This window comes from Anas acuta, chromosome 2 (assembly GCF_963932015.1).
Source record: "Anas acuta chromosome 2, bAnaAcu1.1, whole genome shotgun sequence".
Taxonomy (NCBI): Eukaryota; Metazoa; Chordata; class Aves; order Anseriformes; family Anatidae; genus Anas; species Anas acuta.
In genome coordinates this window covers 34,486,434-34,506,361 of record NC_088980.1, presented here as the reverse complement: position 1 = coordinate 34,506,361, position 19,928 = coordinate 34,486,434, and the positions used below count along the sequence as shown (strand labels likewise).

Genomic DNA, 19,928 nt, shown 5'->3' with positions numbered 1-19,928 from the left:
TTCAGGTTCCAAATTCAAGGTGCTGCTGGAAGTTGTATTCCCATCCTGACAGTCATCACTAACTTGATATTGCAATTCTCCCACGCTACAGCTACTGTTTATAGTTTCTCACAGGCAGCTTTCTAGTTTGTGTAAATTGGTTGGCCTTCCTTGGCATCTTCCAGATCATGGACAGTACTCAATAAACAACCATGCACCTAAAATCTGCTTTAGCCATCATTATATTAGCACTAATAGGAGAAAAGCAGATCTTTGTGATCCAGCTTCCCAGTGTAGTGTCTATGCCTAGAAATGTCTCCTGAAGTGAGAGCTTATCTGCTTGGTCGGTGTTGTTTAAGGAAGTCAGGTCATTAAAATGTACCAATCTTTACTTAAGCATTTTGTTTGTCTTTTCTATTTCCCTATAAGTCAAAAGATTTCATGACAGCTACCATATCCTTAGAAAAACCTCATCACTGTTGTGCTATATTTATTAGTCAGAAGGCCTTTTTTCGTTATGACTTTCCAGACATGCTCTTCCACTCTTGCATTTATTTACTGCTTTTGGCTGACAGCAGCTTTTCGACCTGCTTAATATAGCATGTAAATATCATGAATTTTCAGAATATGGAGAATCAAAGGAGAGAATTACGTCTTACTATGGCCTTCTTCATTTCTCAGGCTAATTAATATGGTGTATGCTTCCGTTATTGAATTGGAAACAAGATTATTTTTTTTTAATTTAGGTTAAGTTAAAAGGCTAAGAGTACTCCCACATGCTTACATAGGAAATATTATAAGCATGAATCATCATCTTCATTGCGTTTTCTTCCTTCTTGATGCTAGTGGTTGGGCTGGCGATCTCTCCCAGCAAGGACGTGGTTTTGTGTGCTCTTCCATTCCCTGACGTACATCTGATGGCTGGGACTGTGACCAGTACTTAGTTTTCAGAGTTGACAGCTGAGTTTCACACTGATATTGCTCCTGTCCAGGAATTTGGATGACAAAGTATTTATACAGAGCTCTACTGAACTGTTTGTTTAAGGACTATCGTTAGGACATCGTTGGGAAGCAAGACATTTCTATATTTGATTTATCTAAAACAGCCCAATTTTCATTTATTATTTAATAAAGTACATCAGCAAGATTATTTGGTGTAGCTAGCTCAGGTTCCCTACAACAGTCACCAGTATTGTCACTGACCACACAGGAAGACCACAAGAGCACTAGTAAGGACCAGAAGTTGCTCAAAATTGTCACCAGTGATTACCAGGCCTGGCATTTTTTACTTTCATATCTTAAGGGAAAAAACAGCTTTGTCCTTCGGCCAACTTCAGATAAAAGGGATGGTTGGCAGAGATATCAGAGGTATGAAAGTCTGACAGGTAATTGAATGGGGGCAGGAAGAGGGGAGTTGCAGGGGGAACTCATCTGAGATTTGTCTCTCTTATCCATAGCTGGATAATCACTGGCTGTGCCTGCAGCTCTCCATACCCTGTGCTTGCTCTTGCTCAGCAGGAAGCCTGAAGGCTGTACGCAGGGAACATAAGGAGCCCTTCGGGTGTTGAATGAACAGGTCAAGGGACTGTAAGAGGAGCCTGAGGGGGAGGAGGATTTAGGGCAGGCTGGGGGCAGCGTTACAAGAAACACAGCTGAGAGTTGGATTACATGTACAGATTAGTGTTCAGGACAATGAAAACACATTTGTGAGGCATCAGGCTTAATTTGCTTTACTGCTAATGGAATAAACTGTTTCTCAAGTTAGCCCCAACTGCTGTTGCTTTGTTTTTGTAGTGGCTTCCTCATCAGCAGTGATATGAGAGGCAGACACAAACTTCCAGGGCCACTTGAAATTCTCCCATGGCAAAAAATAGTGTTTCTTAGCAGGGGAGCAGCTCCCTGAGAACTGCAGGAAGCAAATGGAGGAGTCAAAGTGCGTGTGTGTGTGAGTGTGCATGTGTGTGCACGTGTGCATGCCAGCAGCAGGCCTGTCAGGGCAGTGATCTGTGCAAATTAGAAGCAGAGGTCCCTAATGAGTCAGCCCAATTTAGCAGAAAACTTACCAGAAGTGTGGTGTTTAACACCTTCTCTTACCCTTGGCTTTTGATATGTTTAGTGTGGGTGTTCTGCAAACAACGTGAATAGGCCTTATCAAGCTGTGACCTTGAAAGAGCTGCTTTTATGCAAGAAACCAGGCTATGCTTGTGTGAAAGTCACTAGCAGTCCACCACGAAGTTATTTGCCATTTGCTTGGTGAATGGAGGTGTGTTTTTTTTTCACTTGGCAGTGTGCCTAGTTCAGTTAGTACCAACCAGAGACTAAGTCTAGATCTGTTACCTACTTCCAGGAATAGCATGTGCAATGCTGCTCCCTTTGTCGAGGTAACTGTGTCACCCTTTGGCAGTTCAGCTTTATGTGCTTGTAAGACTTGAGCTTTGCTGAAGTTGTTAAGTAAATGGCAACAGCAACAACATTTCCGTGAGCCTTGAGGGAAGTGGTGGGCTGCTACAAAGTGAGAAGACTTGGGATAATAAACCCCAGGCTTCCAGAATCCATGTTACTCATCACCTATGTAATTTAATGTAAAGCACCATGGGCCTGAATAAGGAATTACTGTGCTTTGTCAGGAAACAGATGGCAGCTGGAAACCCTAGTTTCAGAGAACAAACCCGATGCTTTGCACGATAGCTTTCAGCTTTCACCAAGCTGAAGGATGTTGCAACAATATTCTTTGCAGACAGGCAATGGGCAGTCTGCAGACAATGATCCAAAGCAAAAACAAACAAACAAACAACAACAACAACAACAACAAAGCGCAAGTTTACTCTGCAGAAATAGGAAGACCATTCTGTATTATCATCCTAATATAGGACTGTAACGAACAAGCTGCAAAAAGTGAAATGGAAATTACCTATCTAACCAGTAACACCCTCCTTGCCTTCTAAGAATTACACTAGGACCAAAGTCCTTACTGCTTTGTCTTGTTCCCCTTGCCAGCGAGTTTTAGGAACTCTCTGAGAAGAAAATTGGTTGCAGGTTTTATGATTATACCACTGGAATGCTGTCAGGAGAAAATACATGCCTGGAGCTGCTGCAAGGTACTGTGCTGACAAAGATGGTGGCTCTTTGTAAGTGAGGAATGCGAGATCTGTCTCATCTCAGTTCTGCTTGCAGGACTTTGTTGAAAACGCTGACAAAAGTATACATCCACATAGAGAGCTTAACATGCTCATGAACTACACATTTGATTATCAGAAAGAGTTGTCAGGTATTTATTGTGGAGACTGAGGAGAAAGGAGAAGCGGATTGCTAATACAAGACTAGTGCTTATTACCTAGGTAAGCTTAATGATGTAAGGTGTAAGCTGTGACTGCAAATCTCCAGAGCTTGATTTACACCATGAAAGAACTTGGGCTCAGTCATTCAAAAGTATGCCACTGTTAGAAGTAGGCAGTTTGTTTGGGAAATAAATATTACTAAAACTCAGCCACACACTAATCAATTTTATTGCATTGTGAATCAATTGTATTCCTGTTAACTTGTTTCTGATCTCACACATTTTAACAGGTTGCAGATGGCTTAGTATTGATGAGTTTCCATATTAATTCTTTCTAGTAGGTCTGGAAAAGGTCTTTCAGGGGCCCAAATATCTAGAATACCAGCAGTTTTTGGAAACTGACCAGAGTTTACTTTTTATATTGTATTACTTTGCTTCATGTGCCTACTTTCAAGGTTACAGCTGTAAAAGTTCCTCTTCAAGTAAAAGCTGTGATGCATGGCATGTCAGACTCATGCATTGGAGTGCTTTGTGTCAGCTGAGAAATCTTTGGGGAAAACATTTCTTTTGACAATGTCCTTTTTAATCTTTTGTATCACAACGGCAAATACACATAAAATGTTACAAAAACGGGCACCGTCTCTGGTCCAGGCTACTATCTAGCTGGTAGGTAACCAGCTGGTAGGCAACCAGACACCATGGCCACAGGTAACTGGGAGCAGCAACACAATAATGAAGTTAGTACAAAGCATGGGTAGAACTTGGCATCAATTCATACAAACAGATTTAATAGCAGGCGACTCTTCAGTACAAGGCTCTGCAAACTAGCGTGACCTTAACCCAGTAAGACCTAGAATTCATCCCCGTGAGATCACAGATAGATTGCTTCCAGATTCAGGCTGGCTCACATGGAGGCCACGTAGCTGTCTCTGCACAGAGAACCTGGCTACCGTGCCCCACATTTAATTCTGCCCCAGATAACCAGGAGGATATTGCCATTGCTTTGGTTTTAGATGGGTTAACAGCTTGCCTGTATTTCATACAAGCTAAAAAAGACAAGAATGTCTTGATCCGATGGCAAGGATGGCAGTGTTTTACCAGAAGTCTGCTCTGTACTTGTAATGCTTCAACCCAGCTTTTATTAGAGACTCTTTCGCCTTTTTCTTCTTTTATACATCTAGGAGCTAATTTCCATTTGCAAAGTTATTTCAGCTGGATCAGATAGCTAGGCTTTACTTCTTTTAAAATGGCTGAAAATTATTTACATCTATTCATTGTGAAAAGAGCCCCTAGAGTGCTGGGCATTCACAGCAGAAAACTATTTTTAGTCCATTTTCTTAAGGAAACAATGCCAACTCAGCCAAGTTGTTTGTTCCCTCATCTATCAATTTAGTCCTAATAACTATGAACCTGCAGACTGATTTCAGCCAGATTTGGCAAATTTGCTCTGTTCCTGCGAATCATGTAAAAATGTGCAGTTAGATAGAAAGAACCTATTATTTCCTTCATGATGCAGGGAAAGAGGGAAGAATTCAGCCATTGTTTGCTCTTTTGGGTGAGAGCAGGCTGGTCCGTTAGGCTGTGCTACTAATTGACCAGGTGCAGAGCTGTAATACAGCCACAGCACATCTGGCCCCTGCCTGGCCTGGCAATTAGCACACCCAGAGTGAGGTGAGACTACTGTAGGAGAGCTGAGGGATGTGTGGATTGATGAGGGGGAAACTAGGGTTATTGAGCGAGGGTTTGTAGGAAATATGTAGAGAAACAAATCTGTGGGAGACCAGGCTTCATTAGTTCTGCTGCCCACGAAATACCATCTTCTCTTTCCCTCTGGACCATCTTACTCTGAACTTTTTGTCATTTATATTCAGAAATCTCACCTGAATGACTCAGATCTTTTCAGCTGGCGGTTTGAAGATGTCACTGCCATTCAGCCTACATTTGCTGGATAAAAATGACAGCCACCTTTCTGGGCACCTCCTCCCTCAGCTACTTTGGGAGCTCAGAATCCCAAGCAGCACGCTCCATCCTCCCCCCACACACATTGTCTGTGTCACTTTTTGTCCTTTTCTTCTTTGGGGTAATAAATACTGAATATACATCTCATGCTGGAACTGGGGAGCTTTTATGATGACAGTCATGATTTGTGAAAGTGCCAGCTGGCGATGTCTGGATCATTTCTCTTACAAGATATAAAGAATCAAAAGCACACATTAGCATGTACCTGCTAAACAATGTGCTTTTCAAATTAAAGTCTTCTAATATCAATTACAGACAGAAGTGACAGGATGGCCACCTGAGGAGGGGAGAAGGGAAGAAAGGGAAAATTAGAGGAAAACGAGTAAAAGGAATTTTTGTTACCTAATAAAGGAAAGCCTGGAGGAACGCTGCATGGTATCAAATTGTTTTGTTTAGTACCTTTCATTCTCTTGTTACAAATCTTAATACCTTACTCACTTTTTGACATCTGCTGAGCACCTGGCAGATATCTTGGATGAGCTGTCAGCAAATGTGCTCGAGTATTGGGTGCCACAAATTGATTTGACAGCTAAAACAGACAACTTACACAGAAATTGGTTACAATCAAGACTGAAGTCTATCTTCTGCTTGCCAAATTAAAACCCTGAAAAGCGTAGGTTCATTTGACACAAATATTCCCTTCGGCCTCAATGGAAGACTTTGCTTAGAAGAAAGGTAGAGGAAAATGTAATCTAACCCTCCAACATTACTGTTCCTGCTTCTGCAGTGAGAAAACATCAAGGAGGTGGGTGCCCTAGCCACCTGTCTAAAATGTTTTCTGGGACAGATGAATCAAACTTTCCTTGGCATGCAACTAATTAAACACAGAGATCAGGTAGAGGCATCTTCTTGGGAATATTTTAATCATTGTCAGAGCCAGGGACTCATTTTCATTCTTTTTGCTCTGAGTAAATGAAACTCACCCCACTCCCTTGGGCACAACTTGTGCAGAAGCCCTGACATCGTCCCATGAGATATGCAGCAGGGAGGTGATTCCCTCCATCTTTCCCAAGTACTCCAGTTACAGCTTCACTTTTCTGAATCTGGCCTTCAAATATATACATATACATATACATATATATATATATATATATATATATATTTCACAGATGAAATCATTTGGCACAGTCGCTTTGTATTTGCAAACAGTCTCAAGATGACACCAGTCACACATGCTGTTCTACAGGTGGTTTTTGGACAGCCTTATTACCTGTTCTTCTTAGGGCTTTCCCTGGAGGTTACCGTTCATTCAGAGCTCACTGCATATGGGTGCCACAGCCAAAGTTTCTTCTATCAAGCCATATCTTCATCTTGCTCTATCAGTATTTCCTTTACAATTATATTGCTTCCATTTACAGTAACATTATTAGATCCATCTGGTATTCATCGTATTCCTCCCAAACCGTTCCAAACCCAAATAATGTATATCACAAGCAAATTTTACTACCAGACCATTCATCCTCCCAGACTCTGAATAATATACTGAACGTTGGCTCCAGCTCGGGTCCTTGGGGCATCTTGCTATTAACCTGTTTCCATTTTAAGAGGTAGTAATTTATGCTAGCTCTTTGTAGTCTCTCTCTCAGCTAGTTTTTAATTCATGACAGAACTTTACCTTTCACCTCTGATTCTCAAGTTCCTTTGCAGCCTCTTTGAAAAAGACTTTTTTGACAGTGTTTTTAGGCTCTAAATTAATTGCGTCCCCTCATTCTTCCCCAGCCATTATTATAATACTGCAATAATGTTTATGTCTTAGAAAATAAATGTTTTTCCCACCTCTAGCAAGTGACTTTATTTTGGCTTACCAAAGCCAGTGCACAGGAGGGCTATGTGCTTGCTTTCCTCCCCCTATCATTATGAATGTTTGCTTCCAGCCTATAACAGTCCCCCAACTGCCTAAGAAATGCACCTTTAATTCTTTACCTCAACAATAAACTCCACAACCTGTACGATCTATAAAATCAATATGAGATCCACTTTAAAGAGTGAATACTATGTTTTTCATTTCCTCCTTGCAAAGCAAATGTTTACCATAACACATTACCTTAGCTCTTTGAGGTCAGAACAACAGCCCGTTTAATTCACTGTGCACTTTTCATTTTTGGGATGGGTTTTCCTGAATTCAGCTACTTCTTATTTTAGTTCTCACTAAATGTTCTTGTATCACCTGCTCCTGATTATGCAACGTGATTTAATTTCATCTTTTCAAACACATCTCCAGGAGGCTTTTGCCCGCATAACTTCTAAAACCCAAGATAAAACCCTGAGTTCCCATTACATTATACTAACCATGGATGTACATAAACCAGTCCATGTCTCTGCCAAATATTTTTCTTCTTTGGTTATGAATGGGGAAGTTTCCAGTTTTCAAGATTTTAAAATACACTTGGTCACTCTTCGTTCCTTCAAACATCTACAGAACAATGGCCTCAAAAATTTTTGCTATAGGATTTGCTTAACTTTTCAGTATTTTTTAATTCCATGGGAAACATACTTGCTTATTAAAATAAAAACCTTAGCTGATAAATCTGTGTCTATTTGTATTCAAAAGAGAGATTTGAAAAGTGGATGGTTTTCAAACTTTGTAGAAATATTCCTTTTCCAGATCTCTTCTGGAGGTAGGGGGGTGGAAAGACATATCTCCTTTAGAGCTGAGGGCCTTGTTAATTGAATTTGTGCAAAGTGGCCTCTTGTGTGATCAGCAGCGGACTGAGGTGACAGTGATGAGCTGGCTATACCTGGGCAGCTGGTGAGTAAGCTTCCCTTCATGCCTTTTCCTAGTGACCTCTGTATTTGTGTTTACCCATGACAGACTGTGTGGGAGGTTTGTTTTTCCTCTATTTTACTTTGTCAGTCAGTCGTGTCAGACTGTGTCAGTAACACCGTAAATACTTTTGTTCTCCTTTGCAGCAATTGCCTCTGAGATCAATTGAAGGCTTTCATTGCTTTATTGTTTTCAAAACTTTCTTAACCACAGAAACCCATTCCTCAGCAGCAAATGCTTAGAAAAAACAGCGCACATGAAAGGATGCATTGAGCAATGTAGCCTGCATAGCCTGTCTTGCCTCAATTATCAACGGGGCATTAATGGGAGCAGGTTGTTGTCCTCCCAGCAGCTTCCTGGATTCTCACCAATGTCTTGAGATTCGAGGGAAAATTCCAGCCACTTAAGATTTTGATCCATTAGGTGAGGCATTTGACTCTGTTGAACTTGAAGAATGATTTTTCCATTGACTTCAGCAACTCTGGATCTGGTCTGGTGCAGCTGCCTGGATCTGTAAAGCTCAAATAAAGGTGAAGACATTGTTTCCTGAACATCCCTTCTGCCTGGAACTGTTGCTATGCTCTGGCACAAAACAAAAGAAAGCAAAATAAAACCAAAACCAAGAAACAAACAAAAAACAACAAACCACCTGTGTGTACTTACAGACTTGTTTCCTGTTGAGTCTGGCTTACAGTCCATGAAGATGTATTTTCTGTCAAACAAGGCCAGCTGCCAGTGGGGAAAATGGGAAATTAGTCATACTAGAAGACTTCTGAATTGTTTTAAAATTCAGACCCTGACACTAATGGCTGTGGTACAGAAAAAGGAGATGCTACTGCTGTGTACATCAGCAGATCTGAACCCACCCAGCTTAGCATTTCCCCACCTAGACCTCACAACGTGTCTGAACAGCAGTTTGGAAATCTCCTGATACAAAACGTACAGTCAATTCACACCAGCAAACAGGTGTGCTTCCTACTATCTCTAGTGAAATTCCTACCTGTGTATGTATATCTGAGAGATATCACCTTGGATTGGCACATGAACCATTTAGTGAGGCACAGGTCAGGGCACGCAAAGTATTGATAAGCACAAACTGGCTGTGTCCATGCCTAGGCTGAGAGCTGGGGGACTGATCACTGGAGCAGGAAGGCCAGAAGTCTGACTTCCAAGTGTCTGTGAGGAGAGTTGCTGCTCTGCAGTTTCATTCTGACATCGGTCAGGAATAACTGTTTGCTAACAAGCTTAACGTCTGTAGCTGGACTTGCACAGTTTTCAGGATTGCTCTTGTTACTGCCACAATCGAACCTTGTCAAATATCACATGCCCTCAAATGAAGCGTTTGCAACTTCAAGGAGTTTACACAATGGAAAACTTCACCCATGCTGGCAGGAAATGTACCCGGTGAGTACAATTTACAATGTTTGAACAACATCATTTATTTTCCCTTCCAAGTGAAATGCAAAGGCATCTGTCCCATAGCCTTTCAGAAAACGCCTTCCAAATATAAATTCAGTGCCTTACCTTACCTTCTGCTTTCATGGTCCTGAAAGAATGAAAGTATTTGATGTCAGCAATTTTTGTGCCTTAATGTTTAGACATTTTTTACTGTTACATGTATTCAAAGTGAAAGAATAACAAAGCTAGCCCTAGCAAGAGAAACATGGATCCTATTTCCACTCTGGGAAAGGAAAGCAGGCTCCATGCAGGGACCCAGCATCCAGATCTGAAGTGCTCTACGCTGCATGCAATAGTTATGGAGAAAGAGCAACACAAGAGGTGTGCCAGGGCCTCACCCACAGCCGAGTGAAGTAAGTAGAAACTGTGTCTGCAATGGACAATGTATTACATCTTCCATCTGCAATAACGTAAGACTTTAAAAAGGGAAATGTCCCATGGGTGTGGAATATCTCTGCTAATCCCTTGTGCCCCACAGGTTTCTTTCTCTCCAATTCCAGAGAGAACTCCTCGCTAGCAACCTGAATAAATAAGCTTGCATTGGTAGGGAAGGATAATGTAGCCCACAGTGCAGTGAATTACACTTTCTTAATAGCTGTATTATCTTCTTTGCCAACTGAACTGCATCTGGATGCCAAATTCTGCGGAGACCTGTATCATGTCTCTGTAAATATACTTACTGAATACGGTAAACTTTAATGTACTCTGGTATTTTCTGTCTTAAATAATGTGGAAAAAAATATGACTACTTTTTTCCATCTGACTGCATTTTAGATAAATACTAAAATCCAAGAATACTTGGAAGAATGAGTAATAGTCACCAATGAGGGGGAGGAGGATAAATGTTATAAAACAGCGTCTGGTGTGTATGAAACCAGTACAAGACTGACAAATCCAGAATTTTAAATTGCAAGTTTGTTTAGCTTTTATTCTTAAAGGAAAACGCTCTTGTTTTAAAAACTGCAGAATCACTTTGGCTTGAAAACCTTGGAATTCCTCTCATTTCCAAGTCAGTATTAAAGTTCCTGCTTGAAACATGTCCTTGTGTGTAGTAGAAGTTTAGAAGGTATCTCAGCTTGCTGTTTCTCCAGTGGTTTGGATGTTAGACCTGCTTATTCACCACACTGTAACCAGTTGACATTCACAAGCTGGTCCTCAACTGCAGTAATCTTGGGAGCTAGTCCCAGTAATGTTGGGTCCTCCCATTTTCCATGAAGCTAAATAGAACGGAGAAATAAAAGTCAAATCAACAACAAGAAAATTATTTTTAGTATTAGTGATGAATGTTACTGTTTGGAATTCAGCTGTTTCCAAATTCATGGGTCCTATTGTGGCAACTTCTGCATAACACCCCCCCCCCACACACACACACATACATACACACACATAAAGACAGGGTTGTCCAGAGCCTGAATTTTATTTTCTTCACTATGGTACAGTCCACAGGTACAATTTGCTGAGTGCCAGGCTGGTGAACATTCATTCCTTTTCAGTTTTTCTCCTTTCTATTTTGAGTAACTTCTGGCCACACATCTGCTTTGCCAACATAGAAAGACTGTAATCTTCCTGCTCTCTCTGCCCTTATCTGAATAAGTTAACATGAGCCAGTTAAGCCCCTTGTAAGGAGAAGAGTTAGTGCAACAGCAGGTCTGCTTTCCCCCACTGCTGTGGAGCTCTGACCACCAGAAAAATGAAAGTCAGAATCAAGACTCTGAAAAGTATTTGCAACATCTCATGAATTTTGCGACACAGGTGATATGCTTGCACAAAGGCATTGCAGCATCAGGCACTTGAGAGGTAAACTTTGTCCCTCAAAGGTATTTGGAAGGGCTCCAAAGGGAGTTTAACGAGGCTCGGTCTAGTTGGGAAGCGAGAAGAGCCAGGAAAGAAGGCCCAGACACTACAGTCATGAGAAAAGAGGGCTGGGCAGATTAGGGAGATGATAGGTAAGTGTTTAGAAATACCAGCGAGACACACGAAAGCTAATGCCAGTAGCTTGCATAATACTAGCCTGTATATGCAACAGGATGCTGGTGGTATTTGCCAAAGAATTGTCAATGGAATAGAAGGCTCCTGAGTGGTCGCTGAGAAGAAAATAAAAGGTACTGGCACAAGGACAGAAATGACATAAAAAAAGAAAAAAAAAAAAAAGCTACCAAGGACAGATTTCTTTTGGTGGACAAGGAATGATGTTGCTGAATTTCAAGACAGGTAACTTCTGCCCAGGACTGAAGATGTATGTGCTTAGTCATGAGAACAGAAAGATGGGTTAACCCAATAACTATGTACACTGTTCTACTGCTGCTCACACCACCTCAGCCACAAGGATTCTGATAACCATATTCTTCTGCTGAAAATGTAGAAGCTCTTCAAAAGATTTGTCTTAGTTATTCATCTCAGAGCACAGGACATAACTTGTATCTCACAACAAGCCTTTCTCTATCTGCTGCATACCCATGCTATAGGAGCTCATTCACCAGCATGAGACTAAGATTGCTTGAGCATGAAAAATCATTGCATGATATTGAGTTCAACAGAATCCTTTTCATTGTGCTCACTGCAAATATTATTGTGTACTGTCTTTACAAAACCACAGGAAAGAACAAGCTAAAAGGATGCACCTAATGGTGGAGTTTTAATTCAGACCATGCAATTTAATTATGCATTATATTAGATCAAAGGGAAACTGAATTAAAAAGAAAATACCTGTTGGATCATGGAGATTGGAGTTCCTCTTCTTAATAGCTCTGGAAAGATTACAGTGTCATGAGGCTCCATCACGCAGAACTGAAAAACCAAAGAGCAAGGATAAATCGAAGGTTAAGTGCACAGGGCTGGGGAACACCCTAACCACCTTCTTTTTACTAATACAAACCGGATGGCTTTGTGTTGATGGATCTATTAAAAAAGAAAAACACCAATCTATATTCGGACAGAGGCTTTCTGCCTATATATTTCCCCTGATGTATGCAACCACCTTTTATTTTGCCATCTCAGTTAAGGCTGACATTATTTCTCTGTGCTTTGATTTTCTAATAGGAAGAATGGTCTTACTCCCAACGGGCTTCCTATTAATTCATTTTTAAACTTATTTTTAGCCCAGGAAAAACACCACTCCAATACTGGTTTTATTTATTTATTTATTTATTATTATTTTTATTTTTTTCTGAACAGGAGGGCTGAACAAAAGGAAAGGAAAGAAATCCACAGAAGGATCAAACTCCCTCCTGAAGTAGCTGTAGTTAATATATCCCAAACATGTTTGGTCCATGTTTTTTGCTGTGATGAACACAGGAACAGTGATTGTCCTTAATGTCTCAGGAACCCCAAGTAGCTTGCTGTCTATACAGCAGTACTCAAGATGGAGATTTTAAACTGGAAGAGGATTTGAATTTTGCTTTTTTTCATTTCCTTCTTCTTGCAAGGTCTAGAGGCTATTCATCATCAAAGAGCCACCCAGTTCCTCTCTAAATCAAGAAGTGGTCTGAGTTTGGCTTTAGTGGGAGCTTGAGCAGACCCCACATGCATAGTGCTACCTACCAGTACATTAGTACATCATGTGATTGCCAGAAAGGTGCCTCACCAACATATTCCAGCTGCCTACATTTTTCTTAAAAGATTTGCTGCAGGCTACTTAGTACCATTAGTTCAATAATCATGTTCTTTAAAAGTACAGTGCTAGTTTGTTGTTTGTTTGTTTGTTTTCTAAAACTTGTATTTATAAAAGCAATTTTTATAAAACTTGAAATCTAACAAAATGGTGTATGCTATTTTTAGATTATAGTTGTTTGCAAACTGATAAACACCCTCCAGCAAAACCTGAATTCCCACACTGCAGAAACACAAAGCTACATTAAATAACATTACCAAAAGTAAAACTGCTTTGTTGCCTTTCATTGACTTTCCTCATTGACACTCACTAAAAATTGCTCCTCATATAAAAATGGGCATAAGTAATGCTGAAAAAGCAGTATTCCAAAGGCTCTGTCAATATTATTTTCAAGTACATTTTATGATCTATATGAACTAAGGCAAAAATAAGTTCATTACGTATAACAAACAACATTTAAAGGTATTAAATGGTATGGGATGCTTTAGTGCCTATGGCTTGGGAATCCTCTGCCAAACCCTGTTCTTATAAACGTGGTACTTTGTGGCATCTCATAGCCTTTCAGCAAATGTGGTTTCATTCACAGTGCAAGGTACCACCCTGAAGATGGGCTATGCTACCGCAAGCTCCCACCCATGAACGCTCTCCCTGCCTTTTGGGATGTCACTTGGAGTGGCTTTCCCAAGCACTCCCACCCTGTTCTGAGGCAGTGTAAAGGAAGAGGAGGTTTTCCAGAAGGTTGCCCAGGGCAGTGGTGGTGTCATCGTCCCTCGGGGTGTTCAAGGAAAGGTTGGATGTGACGCTTAGGGACATGGTTTAGTGGGTGACGTTGGTGGTAGGGTGATCGTTGGACCAGATGATCTTTAAAGGTCTTTTCCAACCTTAATGGTTCTATGATCTATGTTTCCCTTTGCTGTGACCACTGAAGTAATGAGAAGCACCGAGTGCAGGCTGGGATCAAGAAGCATTTGGTTAGCTTGGGGCCCGTGATGCTGAGCTGGGAAAGCAGGGGGCCCTTCCCTCCCCTTCCTCTCCTGTTCGAGGATTAAACCACACTTCGCACAGGAAAACCACACAAGCTCTGCGCCAGGCCACATCCTCCCTACATCCTCACAAGCAGCAACCATTTCGGAAAGACTTCACGCACACACCACGGGGATCATGGAAACGGCCCAGAGCACTTCGAACAGCTCGGGTCTCATTAGTCCCTCCAGCTGCTGCTTCTTACACAAGGCTCCGAGGAACAGGCAAATTTTAGGATGTGAGGTTTTAGGATGTGGGGTTTTAGGATGTGAGGTTTTAGGGTGTGAGGTTTTAGGGTGTGAGGTTTTAGGGTGTGAGATTTTGGGGTGTGGGATTTTGGGGATGTGAGGTTTTAGGGTGTGAGATATTGGGATGTGAGATTTTGGGGTGTGGGACTTTGCTATGTGAGGATTTAGGATGTGATTTTGGGATTTGATTTCGGGATGTCACATTTCGGGATGTCACATTTCGGGGTACCAACGGGGTCTGTCCGTGTCTGAGGGACGAAGCCCCCGCGCACCTCCCCTCAGCACCGCCCCCGCCTCCCGCCCCACCTGCCGCTGAGGCCCCGCCCGTGACGTCACGGAAACACCCCTCCTCCCCCCGCGATCGGCGGGGAAGCGAACGCGAGCCTCCCGTTGGCCAGCGCGGCTGCCAATCAAGCGCGGCGGTCCCGCCTCCCTCCTCCCCTCTCCCCCCCCCTCCCCACTCGTGTCCGTCCGGCCGGAGCCGAGCGGAGCCGAAGGGAGCCGAGCGGAGCCGAGCGGCCGCCCCGCGCCCCCGCCCTCCCCTCCCCTCCCCTCCCCTCCTCTCCGCTCCCCTGCCCGCCGCGCCCGGTGCAGGTACCGCCGCTGTGCTACATTAAAATAAAACTGAATAAATCCCGCACCGAGCCAGGGGGACGCCTCCAGGCGTGCTGAGCTCCGGGACGGGGCTCGTAGCAGCGGGTAAGGGGGATGCCCGCGTTGTTCTGGCGGCGCAGGGCAGTGGGTGAAGCCCCTCCAGCATGGCTTCCGACAAATTACGAGCAATTTGGGGACAAATTACGAGTGATCTGGGGGCAGATTATCAGCAATCTGAGCGCTGAGCTGCTCCATTGCTCCCAGCTGCTCAGCACAGCTCACTGATGCTTGGTTCTGCTGGGGGGACGTGCGGGGTGGCTGGAGAAAAGGGCATTTGGTAAATTTACTTCTTCCTTGTAGTGTAATTTGCCTGCTTTGCACTTTTTTCTAGGCCTCCGATGACTGTCACGGCGCTTTTTTGCTTCCCTGCTCTCCAGAGAAGGGACACGGGCTGTTGCTCCATCCCTTGACTTTAACCGCCGAGTTGGGAGCGCTTCGCTCTGCTTCGTTTCATCAGCCCGTAAGTCCTGTTTGGGTACACACGGCGTCATCTATCTTATTTTCCAGCCTTTTCATTGAAAATACGTCTGTTTTTACATCTTAAGTAATGCTCTGGACTCTCAACTCCAATGGATGAGGCTGAATGTTCCCACTGTGCTTCCAGTGCGTTGGCTTCGCGGTTCCCCGTTTTGGTGCCGTTCCCTGCCACGCACACGGCGTTGGGCCCGCTCCTGTCCCCCTCCGTCGTCCCGTACGGCGTCTGGGTTTGAATGCAGGAAGGGTGGGAGGGGAACTTTAGGGATTGGAGATGCTATCTGTGTACGAGCATGCATGTGTGTGTTCTGGGGGTGGTGCTGAGCAGTTGTGGTCGGGCTGAAATTGCCAGCACGTTCGCTAAGGACAGGAAATGATGCTGAGGCTCTGATAGAGTTGCCTCATTGCAACGCTGTGTGTGTGGCTCGCTCATTTACTTTCGCAAAAGTAAGTATGCGGTATTATATACAAAACCTCCTTTTTCTGGTAGCTGTGTGTATGTCATCCTACAGAGTTGGGTCTAGTTAAAATAGCTTCTATTATAAACCAATGCGTGTATGCCTAATAGGCGTGTATCTAATATTTCCTTCATTAGTCACATTCTGTTGGTTTTATTTCATGCTGTGTAGAAATTAGGGTGAATTGTGACGTTGTGGCAGTCTTGGATCATATGGTTTCTAATTGTAAGAATGAGTTTTCAGTTGCTACAAACAGTGCTCTAAGCAATTCACATATGAACTACACTTTCAACAGGAAGGCTTTTCATTTTGTAGCTGATACACTTCAGGCTTAATTTTGACTTGCTGCTGAGGTCTTTGAGATTCTCAATTTTGGTGTCTGTCTTCTGCCTCTGCGGTTATGTTGAAGCAATATACTTTGGGGACATGCATCATTTTTAGTCGCATGCAGCTGTCACTTGTGGTACCGGTATGTAAATCCATGAATAATATGCCTGGAAACAAATGTTCTATTGCTTTAGTTTCTCATTTATCTGAAGGATGAGGAGGTTTTGTGTATGTAACATTATGTCCTCTTGTGGGTGCTTGTCTTTATTCTGCTAACTTAGAAATTAACACTGAGGAAATGTATTTTAATTACCTTAGAATAATTTTTGCTGCCTGCCATCGAGGTTAAGAGATGTGGGTGTTGATGGTAATATGACAATGTAAGTAAAATAGGAAACATAATAGTTGAGAAACATACTGCTGTGGGTATGCTCTTGGGAAGCAGGATATCATTCTCCTTTCAGTCTGTTTTAGCTTGCTCCTCCTGCAAAGTTCCTGAGGCTGCTTGTGACTTCCATGTTGCACACATCATATGTTCAAGAATACCAGATTCTATTATATATGAAGTTATGACATGAATTAACACAGTATTTTATTGTTAGTTCAGGATTCTGTCAACATGAAACTCATGGCATATTGTTTCATGTTGCTTGAAACAAACAAACAAAAAGTTGAGGACAGCCTCTGTGAAGGAAGAGAACTTGAACAAATTCTTTTTCTATTTTGCGTGTCCAAACTGAGGTGCTCATTACGTGATCCAAGTGCTGGGCTGTTTTTTTTGTTTGTTTTGTGTTTTTTTTTTGGGGGGGGGGGTGTTTTTTTTGTTTGTTTGTTTTGTTTTTGGGTTTAGCACAAATTCAGTGACAATTCTGGTAAATGCATTGTTAAGTAAAAGCATTGCGTACTTTAAGAAAACGCTAGCTGAGATTGAGAAAAGCATTTGATTAGCCCAGTGCAGCTCAGCATTTACCGTCCTGCCTGCCTGGTGTGCCAGAACACCACTGACTCAGTGCAAGCTCCTTAGGGTAGGAGTCACGTGTTAATATATAGCAGTAAGCACAACAGCACTTAATTCTATTTCAGTGCCTGGGTGTTCCGTGCCACTAACCACAAAAGTAGGAAGAACTGAAGCTGAGCCGCTTTGGTTGTGGAAGGTGCTGAGCAATGTGTGCAGTGCATGTTTGCTAACAATTCTCCATCTTTGGCTGAAGGCTGAACATGTGGTTCTTGAGTCTTTTTTTTCTGAGGAAAACAACTGTTAAGCATGACTTGATAGGAATCCTTGGTATGTGCGGTGGAAGAGAGTGAGAGTACAAGATATAATAAGAGTGAGTACTGTATATAGGAGTGAGAACTGACTTTCACTGACCTTTGAGCTTTGAGCTGAAACAGTGCATTCAGAATTGCTAGGAGTTCCTAGCACTCAGAGGGATCTCCATTCTTAAGAACTGTACAGGTGGCTGTAAGAAAGCCTGATAACAGCGGCTGCATAATAGCATCGGGTGAGTCACAGAAGGAGGGCAGCATATATGATTCTCCACATGCCTCTGTGCTTTTCTTTTCAGCTTTGTGACAGTTTAAACTGATTTTGAAAAATTCTTCCTTTGTAGTCATTATACAGCAAGTTAGCCAAACTGCATTCCCTGTCTGACCAGGAGGCGTGTCTCTATTCGTGTTTCTAGGTCTCTCACTTTCAAGTCCTGTTGTTAAGGTACAAGTACCTGACCTGTAGGTTCCCTCTCTCAGTAGTGGGGGGTTTATTGGTTGGATCATATTAGGTTGGCAAATACAGCTGCTGCCATGTCAACAATTAATTTTTCCAACTGTTTTCTTTAGCACTTCTGTTAATATAGGTGTGCAAACAAATCTACCTTTCTTCTGCCCGCTAATGTAATGCATCAGTTGAGAATTGAAATCTTTTATTTTTGATTTACCTCCCCATAATGCCAAGTTCTTGGTGATAGCTTCAGGTTCTGCCTGTGTGTTGGTTAAACCATAACGTAACATATTTTTGCTGTGATTTTTTTTAAGGTGTACAGTGCCATAATTGTCTTGTCACTTGTGACATAATTGTCACTTGTATTTAACTGCTGCTCTTAGAAAGAAGATGATAACAATCCAAAATACTGAAGTTGAGAAACTAATCCTTGTTTGCACCAGTGTGTATTTTATCTCTTTTTTTTTTTTTTTTTTTTTTTTTTTTTTTACGGTAATGATATGCACTGTACTTCGATGTTGGGTTTCAGTAATGACTTCTTGTTGTTAGAAAAATCTGACACATGGGGCTTTCTGGCTGTGTGGTGTATCCTCATGTGAATGTTTTCAGACTGGAAGTTTGAAACATTTCCCTGGCTGAAGGTAGTCTTACTCTTCCCTTATCTTAATTTCTGCCATTTCTGTTATTGCTACTTGTGATAATAATGCCATGACTCTACTTTTGCTGTCATCTTATCTGTTGTGGCCATGGCTTAAATCACTTTGAGGTCACCTTTCTCTGCCATTCTCTTTTGTTCCCCTTTTCCCCCATAATTCTGTAGGTTTTTCCTAGTCTCAGTGTGTATGCGTTATTGTTCTGTTATTTGTCTGTTCCACTTTCCATATAGTTGCTGGTGAAACTGAATGAAACCCCAGGTCTTAGCAGTTCCAGTAAAGAACAACTGTGTGGGCATACTCAATTGCCTTAAGCGTTTTCTTCCTTCTGCTTGGACAGTAGCTGAAACCACAGAAGAGACAAATTCTGAATGGCCTGTCAGTCACCAACAGGCCTGCGTGTGTGGGAGACTTTATCCTGCTCAGCGCACAAGCCCATCTGTGTCATTCTTAATTCTGCGTGTTACTGAAGGTTAAACCCTGCCCTTCAAGTTTTAAAACAAGCAGAGCGGAATCCTGGTGGCTGGCGCTGCTTTCTTCCCTCTCTGCAACCAGTCGCTCGTATTAAAAAATTTTGTTGAAATGTCTTCCTCTCCTCCAAGTTACTTTATTTTTTTTGTCAGTGTGTATAGAAAAATAACCTTGAGAAGCGGTGGAGGGAGTTTCTTCATAGTTTTAACACCCTAAGTGAAATGTACAATTGTTTTTATAGCGGAGCTTTTGCTGTCCTGTCTGTAATGGCAAGAGATGGCGTTGAAACCAGTTTTGATAAGTTTTGTTGTCAAAAGGTTTTCGCCACTGCCTCAGGCTGTGAAGCATAATAGCAGCGTCTCCCCTGAATATCATGCAGAGCACGTCGTGCTCATATTGGCATCTGGAACTGCACTGGCTGCAACCACGGTACTAGCAAAAGAGCTTGTTTAATAGTCCTATAAATTACTGTATTCTGACAGAGCGAACAGCTCCCTCGTTTGTTTCCAGATCCCTTGCTTGTGACAAACCCGAGTGCTGAGATCCTGTAGGTGCAACCGTGACAGCACGAACTGTGAATTGAAGTGCAGCTTGTAGTGGCGGGGCAGGACGGAAGTTTCATTATGAATGAGAATCAGTCGCTGACCTTTTCATATCTTTAATTTAACAAATAAAAGTAAGAAAGGAAGTGTCTGTTTTCTGTGGTACCGCTTGATCGCTTTAGCTAAGGAAGCGTAAATTATCAGTGTCAATGGGGATCCCCGAAACACTGGTGATTACCATCTGCATACTGAGG

The 19,928-nt window shown here is 42.3% G+C and overlaps 1 protein-coding gene and 1 long non-coding RNA gene across 10 annotated transcripts in view; one reads left to right on the top strand and one right to left on the bottom strand.

The window, feature by feature from the left end:
- Nucleotides 1–10,416: 10,416 nt before the first annotated feature.
- LOC137852459 (uncharacterized) lies at nucleotides 10,417–15,368 on the bottom strand. Its single transcript, XR_011093848.1, has 3 exons — nucleotides 15,020–15,368; nucleotides 12,204–12,284; nucleotides 10,417–10,714 (listed from the first exon to the last, which is right to left on the bottom strand). It is a non-coding gene; the product is annotated as an uncharacterized lncRNA (long non-coding RNA).
- Nucleotides 14,887–19,928, top strand: part of OSBPL3 (oxysterol binding protein like 3) — a 91,206-nt gene continuing 86,164 nt past the window's right edge. For 3 of the 9 annotated variants that reach the window (XM_068674220.1, XM_068674214.1, XM_068674215.1), the window contains exons 1-2: nucleotides 14,887–15,077; nucleotides 15,364–15,492. The gene's annotated coding sequence lies outside the window, so the exon portion shown is untranslated. Of the gene's footprint in view, nucleotides 15,078–15,363; nucleotides 15,493–15,811; nucleotides 15,954–17,689; nucleotides 17,794–19,928 lie in introns of those variants that run through there. The other 6 variants (XM_068674221.1, XM_068674223.1, XM_068674224.1 and 3 more) reach the window with 6 other exon arrangements.